This window comes from Schistocerca piceifrons, chromosome 5 (assembly GCF_021461385.2).
Source record: "Schistocerca piceifrons isolate TAMUIC-IGC-003096 chromosome 5, iqSchPice1.1, whole genome shotgun sequence".
NCBI lineage: Eukaryota > Metazoa > Arthropoda > Insecta > Orthoptera > Acrididae > Schistocerca > Schistocerca piceifrons.
The window spans coordinates 272804867-272820621 of record NC_060142.1 but is presented as its reverse complement, the minus strand read 5'-3'; the positions used below and the strand labels follow the sequence as shown (position 1 = coordinate 272820621).

Sequence of the window (15755 nt, the reverse complement as noted above, 5' to 3'; positions counted from 1 at the left end):
TTTGAGGGACATGAGAGCATCAAACTGACAGATCACACTTAGTGTAATGACTGCAGAATGAGTGTTAATGAAAGGGACTCTGAACAACAATGTGGCAAGATGCATAGAGACAGGTTCTTCCAGAAGGATTACCTCAAGAAGACAGCACGGTTGATTGTCTTCAATGAGTAGACAAATGACAAGAGCTGAAATTCGGGTGTAGGCTACAAGCAGTACCACTACAAATTGTCAGGAACAAATTACTGGAAGCTGGCTGAAATCTCTAGTTTCCAAGTGTTGTTTACCACTGACACTGACCAGAGTCTAAAGAGACTTGCAAGGCATAGGGCCAAGTCAACTTGTAACAGTGAAATTCTGTGGCAGTTACCAATGAGTTTCACTTCTGTCTGTAGCAGTCAGATCAATGACATCATGTCCTTACACAACTTGCTAAAAGGACAAACACAGCAACGATTCCATTAGACCGATACCTCTGGAGCACCTGGAATTGTGGTGGTAAAAACAATTGGATATTACAAAAGGTAACTGTTGACTTGGTAAATATTGATGGGATGTTGAATGCTGCTTCACCAGAATGTGCCAAGAATGATACCCTTTATGACCAGGGTAAAAATGTGTATTCCAGCAGGATAGTGCAATACTCTACATTGCAGTTCACGCAATGCACACCTTGAGAATTGTATTGTGATCACTGATTGGTCCGGCCAGTCCCCTCATTTGTTGCCCATAGAACACATCCGAGATGTGAAGGAAGGGACATGTACTTTCATACGATCCTCTAGCCAGCAATCTCCATAACTAACTTAGCATGTGCTTATAATACATTCCTCAAGATGACATTCGGGAACCTTTTCCTACCACGCAACAACAAATACAAGGATGCATTCATGGTTGTGGGAGATTAAAGCTTATATTGATGTTGATGACAATGGAATGACTGTTTTATCATTTAATACACGTGAGATGAACATATTCACAAAGTTTGATAAATACTGCACTTCATGGTGTAACACTTTCAGTGTAATAGTAACTGTACATCAGGCTTTAGGAGGGAATAATCTTTCCACAAATCGTCTTCAAACTCTATTGCTATATTTGACAGTAAAACTGAAAAAATTGGTTACTGGTAATTTTAATACAATTTTTTTTTAAAATTGTTTTACTAAAATTATTGCAATCAGTAATATCGGTATTTATCTTTCAGTGTAACTCCTCAAACTTTTCCTAATTAGTCAGTGACATCCACTGCACTGCTAACAGCTTTATGGACAGGTCTAATAACCAATAGTTAACAGCATTTTGAAAGTAACATGCAATTCCTTAAGTTGTGTTGCTATTGATCAGGATTTTTAAAAATCTACTAACAAGGGAACCTCCCCATCGCACCCCCCTCGGATTTAGTTATAAGTTGGCACAGTGGATAGGCCTTGAAAAACTGAACACAGATCAATCGAGAAAATAGGAAGAATAAGTGTGGAACTATGAAAAAAAATAAGCAAAATATACAAACTGAGTAGCCCATGCACAAGATAGGCAACACCAAGGATAATGTGGGCTCAGGAGTGCCGTGGTCCCGTGGTTAGCGTGAGCAGCTGCGGAGCAAGAGGTCCTTGGTTCAAGTCTTCCCTCGAGTGACTAGTTTAATTTTTTATTTTCAGACAATTATCATCTGTCCATCCGATGCGAGGTAACTGATGGTCTACACACAGAAATATCTGAAAACATTAAAAACATATGTTTTGACAGAGCACAGGGAAAACTGTGCGACTGTGAAACTGTTGCATTCATTTGTTGCAGTTTATGTGACAAACTCTTATGTTTTCATCACTTTTTTGGGAGTGATTATCACATCCACAAGAAAAACCTAAATCGGGCAAGGTAGAAGAATCTTTTCACCCATTCGCCAATTGTACAAGTTAGGTGGGTTGACAACATATTCCTGTCAGGTGACGTACATGCCGTCACCAGTGTCGTATAGAATATATTAGACGTGTTTTCCTGTGGAGGAATCGGTTGACCTATGACCTTGCGATCAAATGTTTTCGGTTCCCATTGGAGAGGCACGTCCTTTCGTCTACTAATCGCACGGTTTTGCGGTGCGGTCGCAAAACACAGACACTAAACTTATTACAGTGAACAGAGACGTCAATGAACGAACGGACAGATCATAACTTTGCGAAAATAAAAAAACTAAAATTTTCACTCGAGGCAAGACTTGAACCAGGCTCCGCACCTGCTCACGCTAACCACGGAACCACGGCTCTCCGCAGCTCACATTATCCTTGATGTTGACTATCTTGCACATGGACTACTCAGTTTGTATATTTTGCTTATTTTTTTCATAGTTCCACACAACTTCTTCCTGTTTTCTTGATTGATCTGTGTTCAGTTTTTCAAGGCCTATCCACTGTGCCAACTTATAACTAAATCTGAGGGGGGTGCGATGGGGAGGTTCCCTTGTAAGTATGAATTCAAAGAGAAGTCAATAAGTAAAAAACTTAGTATTTCAATCAATTGCTGAAACCACTGAACTGGATTTATGTTGACTGTTCTCATGATGTCAACGAAAAACCAACAGATTAAGAATGCCCTTAAAATAAAGATGAGAACTGTTTAGCAACAAAAGTAACTCAGTTCACACAAAAGCCTACAAAGATCAATTTCTCAAGGAATAAATGTATTTTGTATATCAAACAGTTAAATTTATCTGTCAATCATGAACAGCTCTTACGCTGATGGTGTAGCTAATTACAAAGGATACACAAAATACTGAAGAAAGTAATCCAGACATCAAAGTTAGTGCAATATTAGGAAACGGTAGTACTGGGAACAAGGAGGGCAGACCACAAAACCTTAAACTCTAGCCACATTCATTTAAACATCACTTAATATCAAGAGAAGGTCTGCTGGCAAATCTGCCACTGCCCTCTGGTCTGAAAATGCAGTCCACAGCAACCTGTACAACACAAGCACAACACATTGAAGGGTCCTCTCATTGGAGCAACAAGCCGTGCATCATAGGGCTGTGGCCTGTATGAAGATGAGTAAGGAGAGCCTCATCCCATCCACGTGGCAAGGAAGAAGATAAGTCATGGCTGCATTGTGGATTTCATTAGATGCAGCTTATTATCTGTCACTTCTAACCACTCGTCTTCCCAACAACATGACTCTCCACTTCGACAGCAAGGCGACAGCAAGGCGACAGCTAGTAGGGGAATGGCACACTGAACTAAATGAGGATCGTGACACACCTCTTTGGCAATACCCATGTGGCCTGGTACCCAGCATATAGGTATATCCTTCCCCAGCCTTTGTACTTGGAGGAGATTGTCCTGGATATTCTGGACTACTTTATCTTCTGGTTACAAGCACTGTAGAGAGTGAAGGTCATTCAGAGAATCAGAACTCATGAGGAATTAAGCACTCTAAGCATGTCTCATCCACTCCAGTGAGTGCAAGATCGTGTACAATTCAACATCATAGACAGTCAAGTCTTGAGGCAGTCGGATCTTGAATTCACAGTCAGGGAAAAGGACATAGCAACCAACAGAGTCCCTCTGTTCAGATCCATCTATAATGGTAGCAGAAGAGTTGTGGTGCTCAGGTAAAATGTTACAAAATAATGTATTAAAATCATATTGTAATTCACTAAATTTGAAATTACTCTCTGCTGTAACCAGGGTGAGTAGTTAAAATCCTTGATTTTGGGTTGTACTTGCTCCACATCCAGTGCCTGCAGCACATGGTGGATCCCAAACGGCCTTGTTGCTCATGGCCAATTGGAGAAAATGTATTCAAAGACGAATGAGCAACAACGTGGCTTGCAGGTGAATTTGGAGCTGCCAGGAACTTATATGCGTGGCACTCCACAGGAAGTTGCTGTTGGATGGTGAGCGGTGGTTACCCAGCCTCAGTACAGAGACTGCGTATGGGGATGGTTCCATTAAGCACCCATAGCCAGCCTAAGCCACCTCATTGTGGATAGTGTCAATGATCTTCAGATTAGAAGGCCTCACTGATCCATACACTGTGCACCCATAGTCTAGCTGCAAACGCATGAAAGCTCTATAAAACAGCAGCAAATGCACCCTGTCCACTCCTCAAGACCTGGCGCTAAAGCACTTTATGATATTTAGTATCTTCTGGGTTCTGGGTGTCAGGTTTCTCAGCCGTGTAACTACTTACATGCTTACACGCACTTCAGGGAAACTAAGAATACGGCAAGAATGATTTTAACACACACACACACACACACACACACACACACATTCTCTCTCTCTCTCTCTCTCTCTCTCTCTCTCTCTCTCTCTCTCTCTCTCAACTTGTCTTTGCAGCCCACTCCTTACCTCTGCACTCTAAGTTGCAACTGACAAGTCACTGTTGCAACACTGGAAGAGGAACAGAAAACTGAAAAATAAGGAGTGTCGTACAGGACTTCTTACCATAGATGTGATACTGTTTATGGCTATAGCAAAGAAGGTTGCACTTAAAAACACTGCCCTGAGTGACACCAACTCAGGACCTAGAAGACTGCTTAGACAGGAAACACCATATGAGAGTGGGGAGGTGGGCACTGAAGCCCCACTGATGGAGTTTCTCTAGAATATTGTGTCTCCAAATAGAGTCATACACCTTGCTGACATCAAAGAATATACAGAGACAGCGATGTTTACCTAGGAAAGCCTTCCGAACAGCCATCTCTAGCAGGGTCACCCTGCCAACAGTGGACCAAAATCTCCTGAACCCACAGTGAGAGCGGATAAGGAGTTGCCTGGTCTCTAACAACCAGACCAGACCAGACCTCGGTTTACCATTCGCTCCATGGTCTTTCTCCCTTCGTTCATCAATTTGCCTCTCTCCATGAGCTGTGAACGAGGCATGTCTGCTACGTCAAATTAAAACATTCGAGGCAGATTTTCTTTGATGCTGCTGGCAAATATCCAAGCACGCAGTATCGGATTTGGTTGTGACCAGGTGAAGTAGCACGAGTCTCCGACAGTGCTGATTCCGACTCCTACATGGAGAAAGAGCAGTTGTAAGACTCAAAACTGTCTGATCAGAAGTCCTACTTGCCTCTCTCCACAATTGCATGGTCGGAGAACTGCCAGATCCTGGCTGGCACTGGCAGTAGCTGTTGAAAATGCTCTGCCATCATCTGTGCAATGTCTCTGGGCACTGCTGCTATTGCTGTTTACCAAAAATCCTTCTGATACCTTTCTGTACTTTTCTAGAACAAGTGGAACTGTTGATAGGAGTTCAGAAATGCTCGCCATGATCTTTCCTTCTCTCCTCAATTACGAGTCAAGCCTCGGCTCTCACTACTGTAAAGGCTGTGAGGATGTCTGCTGTTGGGCACTGCTTAAAACACTGAAGAGTCACACATCTGTCCTGCATTGCAGAGCGGCACTCATTGCTCCACCACGGTACAGGTTGCCTCCTAAGATTACCCGAGGACTTCAGGTCGGGTACGTCAGCGAGGACTTCAGGTCGGATAAGTCAGCGAGGACTTCAGGTCGGATAAGTCAGCGAGGACTTCAGGTCGGATAAGTCAGCGAGGACTTCAGGTCGGATAAGTCAGCGAGGACTTCAGGTCGGATAAGTCAGCGAGGACTTCAGGACGGATAAGTCAGCGAGGACTTCAGGACGGATAAGTCAGCGAGGACTTCAGGACGGATAAGTCAGCGAGGACTTCAGGACGGATAAGTCAGCGAGGACTTCAGGACGGATAAGTCAGCGAGGACTTCAGGACGGATAAGTCAGCGAGGACTTCAGGACGGATAAGTCAGCGAGGACTTCAGGACGGATAAGTCAGCGAGGACTTCAGGACGGATAAGTCAGCGAGGACTTCAGGACGGATAAGTCAGCGAGGACTTCAGGACGGATAAGTCAGCGAGGACTTCAGGACGGATAAGTCAGCGAGGACTTCAGGACGGATAAGTCAGCGAGGACTTCAGGACGGATAAGTCAGCGAGGACTTCAGGACGGATAAGTCAGCGAGGACTTCAGGACGGATAAGTCAGCGAGGACTTCAGGACGGATAAGTCAGCGAGGACTTCAGGACGGATAAGTCAGCGAGGACTTCAGGACGGATAAGTCAGCGAGGACTTCAGGACGGATAAGTCAGCGAGGACTTCAGGACGGATAAGTCAGCGAGGACTTCAGGACGGATAAGTCAGCGAGGACTTCAGGACGGATAAGTCAGCGAGGACTTCAGGACGGATAAGTCAGCGAGGACTTCAGGACGGATAAGTCAGCGAGGACTTCAGGACGGATAAGTCAGCGAGGACTTCAGGACGGATAAGTCAGCGAGGCCAGTCTGTGTACAGCAACTGTGCTTGATGTGGGTGGTGGGGGTGAACAGGAGGCTGGGGCAGGGAGGGGAAGGGACAGCAGGGTAGGGGTGAGGGAAGGTGTAGTGCCTTTTGTGGGAGCAAGCAGGAATGTGATAATAGGGGCAGGATGTGAAAGCTGAGACTAGTGTGTGTGCTAGGGGCATACAAGGCTGTTTATTGCTGGAGTGGTAGTAGGGAATGGGGTAGGTAGGTGAAGGACAGCGAGTAGTAAAGGTTCAAGTAATGTAGGATATGTGAGGGTAATCGGAAAAGTAAGCTCTCCTATTTTTTTTATAAGTACAGAGCTCTCTTTGTGTGGGCAGTTGGTCATGCTGTTATGAAGAGTGCTTCAAGCGCTGTGTGTAAACATGTGCACGCCACGCTGAGGTGCTCAGTCTTGGCTTCGCAACCGTTGGATGTTACTGCCAAATGCAAATTGCGCGCAGTTATTCGCAAAGGGCATTGTGCTGATTGAAATCCATCGCCAATTGACGAAAGTGTATGGTGAGTCGTGCATGGATGTCAAAAATGTTCATAAGTGATGTAGAGAGTTTGCAGCTGGTCGGACCAAAATTCACGACAAACAAAGGAGCGAGAGAGCATCAATTTCTGAGGAGACAGTACTGAAGGTTGAGCAAAGCATGCGTGAAAATCGGCAGATGACCCTGGACGATGTCTGCACGTTGGTTCCTGAGGTTTCCCGAAGGACCGCTCACAGAAATTTTAATGGTAATGTTGTACAACCTGAAGGTGTGCGCAAGATGGATGCCATGCACGCTAACTGAGGACCACATGCAGCAATGATTTGATGCTTTCTCCACATTTCTTCACCACCTTGCAGCCGAAGAGGACACCTTTCTGGACTCAACTGTCACGGGTGATGAAACCTGGGCATACCACTTTACACCTGAGACCAAGGAACAATCACACCAGTGGAAGCATTCTTCTTCGCCAAAGCCGTGGAAATTCAAACAAACACAGTCTGCCGGTAAAGTCATGACAACCAATTTTTGGGATTGGAAACGGGTATTGTTGGTCGACTTTATGCCCACTGGCACCACAATTAATGCCGACAGATACTGCGAGACTCTGAAAAAACTCAAACAGGCAATTCAGAACCGGAGAAGAGGAATGTTGAGCAAGAGCGTACACATTCTCCATGACAACACTCGCCCACACATCGCTCGGCAAACCGTTGCTCTCCTGCAACAGTTTCAGAGGAACATAATCACCCACCCACCCTATAGTCCTGACTTGGCACCCAGTGACTATCACCTACTTCCTAAGTTAAAAGGACATTTGGCTGGAAAGCGATTCAGCTCCGACAACGAGATGAAAGAAGAGTTTCATAACTTTCTGAACAGCATGGTGGTGAGCTGGTATGACATGGGCATACAAAAACTGCCACAGCGTCTACAAAAATGCGTCAACACCAATGGTGATTGTGTCGAAAAATAGCTAAATGTTCAAGTTGTAAACTGATGTAAACCATTCTAGAAATAAACAGGTCTATGTACTTATAAAAAATAGGAGACCTTACTTTTGGTATTACCCTCGTATTACAGGGAGAGTTCCCATCTGCATAGATCAGAAATTCTACTTCTGACCAAAGCCTCAAACATACTGCAGTCTTTTTGTTGTGCCTGTCTGTGTCTCATCATCTCCTTTGTGTGACGAGCAGTAATCCACCCTTTTTCATACTATTGTTGTTATTCCATCCTGGATTTTCCATTGTTTCCTTTTACTTTACTGATGAATTTCTAAACAGAAACAACTGATAAAAGATATTATTAACAATATCATATAAGACCTATACAACATATAATTTTAGTAACCACTTGGTCAGCTTTAATTCTATTCTAGATCTACAGCCATTCTCTCCAAATAACTGAAATGCATAATAAGGGTACCTCCTATTGCATCAGTTATTCACATATGGAGTGCAGGAAGAATGATGTTTAAATACCTCTGTTCACACTGTATTAATCTAATCTTCTCCTCACAGTCCTGGTACATAGGGAGTTTTAGTACACTCTTACAGTTATCACTGAAACTTGTTCTGGAAAGAAGGCTTCCTTGGGATAGTGTCTATTTTCAACAGTCTGCAACTTCAGTTTCCACTGGATCTCTGTGATACTCTCCCATGGGCGAAACATATCTGAAACCACTCGTGTTACCCTTCTCTTTATACAATCAATATCCCTTGTTAGTCCTATTTGGGATGGGTTCGAAACACTTGAGCAATATTCTAGAACATACCATACAAATGTTTTCTAAGCGAACCCCTTTGTAGACTACCTTTACACCACTTTTGAAATCGTATCAAGATCTGACTGAGCATTCATGCAGCTTCTTTCTGAAAGTACTATGTTCTAGATTAATTCTTCATTTACAAAATGTATGATGTTTCTGTTAATATTGCCTGCATATTAATATAAAACAGTGTCAATAAGCATTGTAAATTGTTTTCTTTTGATGACGCCCAGCTATAACAGTCACAGAACTATCGAATGTGCTTCAGCCTGTGTACATTTGTATGTTTTTATTCATTTTTATTTTTCAGTAAGTTTAGAAATGAAATTAATAGTTGACATATTCCTCATCCTTGAGAACCACTTCACTTACATTAATGGGCTTCCACAGATCCTATCTTTCTTCCATATGTATGTAGAATCAATCAGCTTTCAGTACACAAAGATCCGAGGCAACACTCGAGGTTGCACTACCCCGATTCCTCGCTAGGAGTCGGTCGGGTTGAAATAACCATTACACCACAAAGGATCACTGTGTGGCAGGACTGATGGAGGAGTCCGTGTGTTCCATCCGCCAGTGTTTTTTCTACAAGGGATGTAGCTGGCAGTGCCTTCTGTGGCTAATCAGTTGTTGTTGTCTCCATTCAAAGGAAGTATTAGAGCAGGCTGTGCGACGGCACTCTAGCTGATGGACACGTAGTTGTCATTTGATGGCCAACATAGTGCAACTTGGGAGAGGACTAACTGCGGCAGCTGTAGTGTACAGTTGGCGAATACAGTCTGTTAATAAAGGTGTTATTTGTGTGAAATCTGGTGGAACCGACTGGGTTGCCAGGCACTGCTTATACTAGTTGTGGACTGTGGATGCTTCCCAAAACATGACACAGATTTTTATAATGGAGAACAAGATAAACTTCAGTGCATGAAACAGTATTCATTGTGTTTGCATGTGAACAGGTCTGGCTTGTGTTGGAATAAGTGCTTAGGAATTCTGTCTATGTTTTAAGAATAGTAGAAAAACCGCTGCATGTTTCACATGGTTTGTTTATACCCGAATCAGCATAACAAAGTAACTGATGTCTAGTTGTTTACAGGTGAATATAAACTGGTCACCTTTTGATTTGGGAAATTGGGAAACACTTATTTTCTATCTTCATTTCAATGAAGTTATTATTTGGTAGTCACTTTTTTAATAGAGAAAATACAAAAATTAATCATCATTTCCCCCACATCTCTTCTGATCAGGTCATGCAACCAGGTCATTTTTGTTTGGAACTGTATATATTAGTCTTTGTGAGATTAAGATTTAAATTGTTAGCTGTTAACCAACTGAACCTTTTTCAGTTATTATCTGAGCTGCATCTGGTAAGGTTGAGTTTAAGAACTGTGTTAGTATGTTTCCAAGCAGTCTTATGAATGACTACATTTATAATTTTTTTATCTACTTGTGAGCTCTAAAAATAAGAATGCGAATGACGACGACGACGACGACGACGACGACGACGACGACGACGACAACAACAACAACAACCACCAATAGACCATGGATTTGACAATCAACAATGTCAAGACAATTGTTCTAGTTAAACAGTAACTATCGGTATCAAATGTATCAATTTATCTTTGAATCAGACCTGCTTCAAGTTAAACCACTGATTAAGATGATTGGTGTCCCGGACTATAGTAACAGCTGATAACTCAGCTCCCATTCTTTGGTACTGACAGCTATGTAGTGTCTTTCCATTGCCTGGCGACAGCAGGCAGGCAGCCAAGACTGACTTTGAGCAGGTAGCAAGGACCACTTTGTCACTCTGAAACCCAGTAGCGCGTGCTTATGAACCTTACCAGAGCCCCGCGTGCAACCGGTGCGGTCGTTTGTCTGAATAGTTGAAATCTCAGTTTTGTTTCATTTTTGTTGTTTTTAGTGTTTATTTGTTTCTGTTTCATTGTAAACAATGTCTGGTGTGATGTATAATGCCAGCCCAACAAAAGGACTGAAATGGAGAGAAAAAAGTGTGCTAACACCCAGGCCTACGAATTTGTGTGCTCTGTGAGGGATTACTTTGAGAAAGAAAAGGACAAAGATGAGCCCTTGATTCCTTTTGTTCAGGTTGTGAAGAGAACTGCAGCAGCATTGAAAATGAGCAAGAACACTGTTGTAAAGATGGGGAAAGAATAGTATAGTATAGCATAGATTGTGATGAGAGTGGCACAACAAAGTTGCACACACCAGGAAAGAAGTGACTGAGAAATAAGCAAGTGACAGCTTTGGACGATTTTCAGAAAGACACTATTCATCATCATATATTCAGCTATTATGAGAGAAGGGAACACCCCACTATCTAAATTACTGGTGTCACTTCAGGAAGACGATCTTTTTAAAGGGAGCAAATTTTCATTGCGTACAATGCTGAAAGACATAAGCTTCAGCTATTCACTTTTTAACGGACGCAAAATATTAATGGAAAGGACAGATGTAGTTGCATGGCAGTGCAGATTTCTGTGCAGGACCATCGGTGTGAAATTCGATACGTGAAACTTGGGTCATTACATAGAGGCTGGAAAGATTAAACATCCGATGGGACAATGGCAGGGCCTGTTGGCAAAGGAGGAATTACTGTCTTACACGCAGGTACATCGAAATGTTTTGTGCCAAACTGCTTGAAAATGTTTCAGTCAAAAAAGACAGGAGATTACCATGAAGAAATGAACAGTGTAGTATTTCAAGAGTGGTTCGAGACATTGCTTATGACGAATCTGACAAATTCATCAGTGACCATTATGGACAATGCACCTTATCATTCTGTCGTTCATGATAAGGCACCAACCTTGGCAACAAAAAAGGCGATAGCATTAAGTGGTTGAAACGGTGGAAAGTAGATTTCAGAGATGATTTAAACAAGGCAGAATTGCTAGAAATTGTGGCACAAAAGAAACCCCAATTTACCACATACGTAACTGATGAGACTGCTAAAAGGCACGGGCATGAAATCGTTCAGCTTCCTCCATACCATTGTCACTCCAATGCAGTTGAAGGGGTGTGGGTGCAGATAAAAAATTACGTTGCTGCAATCAATAAAAAATTCACCATCTCTGAAGTTGAAACTCTCCTTCCAGCAGCTATCAATAAAGTAACAAGCAAGATGTGGACTAAAATTGTAAACAGCACTGCAAGTGTCATCACAGAGGCGGTCAAAACTAAAGGTGTTGTGGAAGAATGCATCGAAAATTTTATTATACATCTGGGAGAGGGCAGTGATAGTTCGAGTAGTGCTGAGGAAGACAATGTCAAATCAGATTCTGACAGTGATGTGAGTGGTGTTTTTCCATTACAGTAACTACAATGTATTCAGTAATGTAAGGAGGGAGATTGCAGATCACCATATTCTGAGTACTTTCTTCAGATTATAACTCTTAATACACAAGACCAACTATTCTCTAGCTCATAGTAGAACAAATTAATAATGCTAATACTTAACAATGGAAACTAAAACTGCTAATGTTCAACAACTTGTGAAAATAGTTTTCATTTCAGTTGTGAAGTTTAACAAATAAGTTTATGATATTTCAGCTTCTTGAGATACTTGTACTAAATAGCTCTTATCAGTTTTTGAGTTAATATATTTGAAGTAGCAACTTTAAATAAATTCACACGTACAAATACGACTTTCATTTTGTTGCACTTTTATTTCTGCTGCTACAGATTTCGTGTAGTAGACAGGGCGCCACGTGCCGTGAGCCACGTTCGGCAACAGCGCCGTCTGCCTGCCAGAACTGTCAATACAAATCGCTCGCCTCACGGATTATAGTCTACATAATAGATCTTCCTTCATATGACCTAGTGTACTGTAACACTGACATCAATAATCTATGCATGTTATATTCATGTCTGTCTTATGAGAATACGGAAGTCTCCTTGCAAGCAGAAGGCAATGTGTAGTTGTGACTGATTCTGATAGTTGATTCAGTTGTAAAAAGAGTGATGTATTATCAATACATGCCAAGGAAATGATCAAAGAAATGAAACTCCCTTACCTTGCCTATTTGTAGCCATAACTTAATAGCAAACAGCCAAGTAACTCCAAATTATCTCACAAAATAGACTGAAAATCACCCATAGACACTATCACACTGTACTGAACACCAAAGCTCCTCATAAAGCTTAAATGTATCCACAACAAGAAGTCACAGAAACTCCTATCACAGCTAAGCTTCACTCAATATGTGTGTCTTGATAAGCAGAATTTTTTAAATTACATAAATTGTGCATTCTGGACAAATGAAGTGACTAATTTTTGTAGTGTATAATACGGAAAAACTGGTGTGAAGCATTATAGCAAGACTACAACCATTTTCTAATGTCCATTCTGGAACACTGAATTTTAATAAAAATTGCTATGATTAAGGATACAAGAAACAATTTCTTAGATCTACTGGACACAATGTGAGGTAAAATGTTTAGTTGGAATCCTTCACAATTAAACAAAATATCTAAAAAATACAAAATATTTATTTTTAATTTTGAATGTCCTCTTACATTTTCACTATACTGCATTTTGAATGGTTAAGTCAACAACAAATTATGTTAACAATGTCATGTTCATGAGATCAAAAAATTTGAGATAAATCCATAAAGGCCAAGAAAAATGCATACATACTGAACAAATATGATAAGAAGTGAACGAAAATGGCACTAAATGGATACGTAAAGTTCATATATACAATTAAATGATGAGATACAAGATTACGCTGGAAGTTATTTGTACAGGAAAAGAATACCTTCTGTATACACCACTAATTTGTATATTCCTCCAATTTATTTCATTGCGTTTTAAAGGTCATCATTTTATCCTATTAGGCACTAACTCTTTTGAGAGTACTTATACTGCCTGGTCTGCATCTACCAGACACTTTGTTTTATTGTCTCTCCCTTTTAAACAAACAACAGAAGTACTGGCACAGCTATACATAATACGAACTTTGCCATATGCACTGACTCTTCTATGTTCAATAAGAAATTTTACTTCTATACCACATTATGTTAATTTTCTGTTCTCGGTAGTTCCAAACGCATGAGGCAATAGCAGCCACACAGACATACATCTATCCCAACTGCCTTCTTTCTGTTACACCAATCAAGAGATAATATTTACACTGATATAAGTATTTCTGAAAAAATTGTGAACATATATCTGTTACTACAGTCAGAGCTCATTTACAATTTACTAGATAGCCTCCTCCCTAAATGTAAAGCTATCAAGGTACAGCATAAACTTCTCTAGTTCTTTATTTGAGCTCTTCTGACAAGCAGAAAAAATTCCATTTCAGTTTTGCATAATCAGTTATAATCACATTACAAAAACATCAGTAATGCAAATCTCAAAGGTCCTTCACTTTTTCAGGAGTAAAAAATCAGATAATACCATAAAACAACACACACACACACACACACACACACACACACACACACACAAGTACTGCAAAATACACACCTCTACAACAAACCTTGGTCCCTCAGAAGGAATTTTTAAGACTGGTGCAAAAAATAAATTTTGGAGACATTACAGCACTTTTTAAACACATACTAACACAACAAAATAAACTGCTACTCGTGCTGCTCTGTGGCAGCGTTACAATGCATACCATTACTTCATGTCAGTCACAATCTAAAGACCCACCATATAACTGAAGCACTAAAAATAACAACACTGCTTGCCATTATAGCTCCCTAAACACATTTAACAGAATTCTACACTACTGTTCTCCTAGGAAACAATGAACTTTTAAAATTTGTATCTACATTATCAGCAACAGTCTAAAGCATGCAGTACAAAAAAACATACAAGAAATGAATACTGAAGAAATAGTTTAATAAATAACAACAAATTAAGTGATACTCACACAAGCTGTTCACATCAACAGAAATGAGCAGGGAATGTGTTTCAAATGCGTAACCCAAAATAGAAATTTATGAGTCCATATGAGCATGCTTTTAATCCTACAATTACAAAGATAGATTCCTCCGAAAGATTTTTGACCTCTCACTTATTTGAAGTCCTCTTAGAACTTCTATCTCAACGGTAACTGCAAAATATATCAATATTAGCTATCTCTGAACTACGAATGCAATAAAATCATCATCTCCCCCTCTTCCCTTTCAACATATGCACACATTAGTAACCACGCGAAATTTTCACTGTATAAGAGCCTTTTCTGAAGTCATTTTTTCTTGGTCCACAATTGATTTGATTCAAAAATGAATCAGTTAAAAAGCTACTGATATATTACAAAGGCAATAACCAATACTACCCCCCCCCCCTCTCTCTCTCTCTCTCTCTCTCTCTCTCTCTCTCTCTCTCTCTGTCTCTGTGTGTGTGTGTGTGTGTGTGTGTGTGTGTGTGTGTGTGTGTGTGTGTGAACAAATATATTTCTGGATATTGGCTAATGTACGTTTACTTAATGTGTCTAGTCAAGTTTGAAATCTATGGAGCTGAGTCCATATTGGGAGAAGCAAATGAAAGTAAATTATTGATACCGTAAACAGAACACACTAAACGCAAGAATTGTTACGTTGGAAAAGGAAAATTTTGGGGAAATTACCTCTCAAGATTTTATAAAACAAGTTCACTTATCACTGATGACAATTAGTAAATTATACAAAAAAGGGTACGGCAACTGTGTGCTAGTATTTTAAGAACAAAGCACTAATATTAGAACCAGAAGAACAACATCACTTTCAAGTTCATCAATGCTTTCATTTTCATATAAGATGTGTATGCACATTCAGGCATATAAATTAACTGCCTCTCACATTTCTGAAGCCTTTCACTTCATGCAAGTGATGACACAACAACTGGATAAGGTCTTAAAATGTCATTTGATATGACACAGCAGTAGGAGACTTAAAAGTATGCTCATATTAGACATTTTTCAGACTACAAGGAATGATTTTCAATGAAACTGCATGCAGCTTGTGGACATTCACATTACAGTCTTCATTTCAGTGCTTGTCCATTATGCAAGTTAAAGCTCTGTTTTCATGGTCAGTGCCTCCATTTTACACAGTGGTGAGTAAAACGGCAACCAAATTAATTTAAAATTGCGCCAGCCTCCTTTTTTTACCTTTTTCTGTTAAGAATCCATTGCAGATCAGTCCTGAATATAATTACAA

General features: G+C 40.7%; 1 protein-coding gene across 1 annotated transcript in view; it reads right to left on the bottom strand.

Moving 5' to 3' along the window:
* LOC124798936 (SLIT-ROBO Rho GTPase-activating protein 1-like) overlaps positions 1–15755 on the bottom strand; it is a 659943-nt gene that overhangs the window by 9195 nt on the left and 634993 nt on the right. The window lies entirely within an intron of this gene.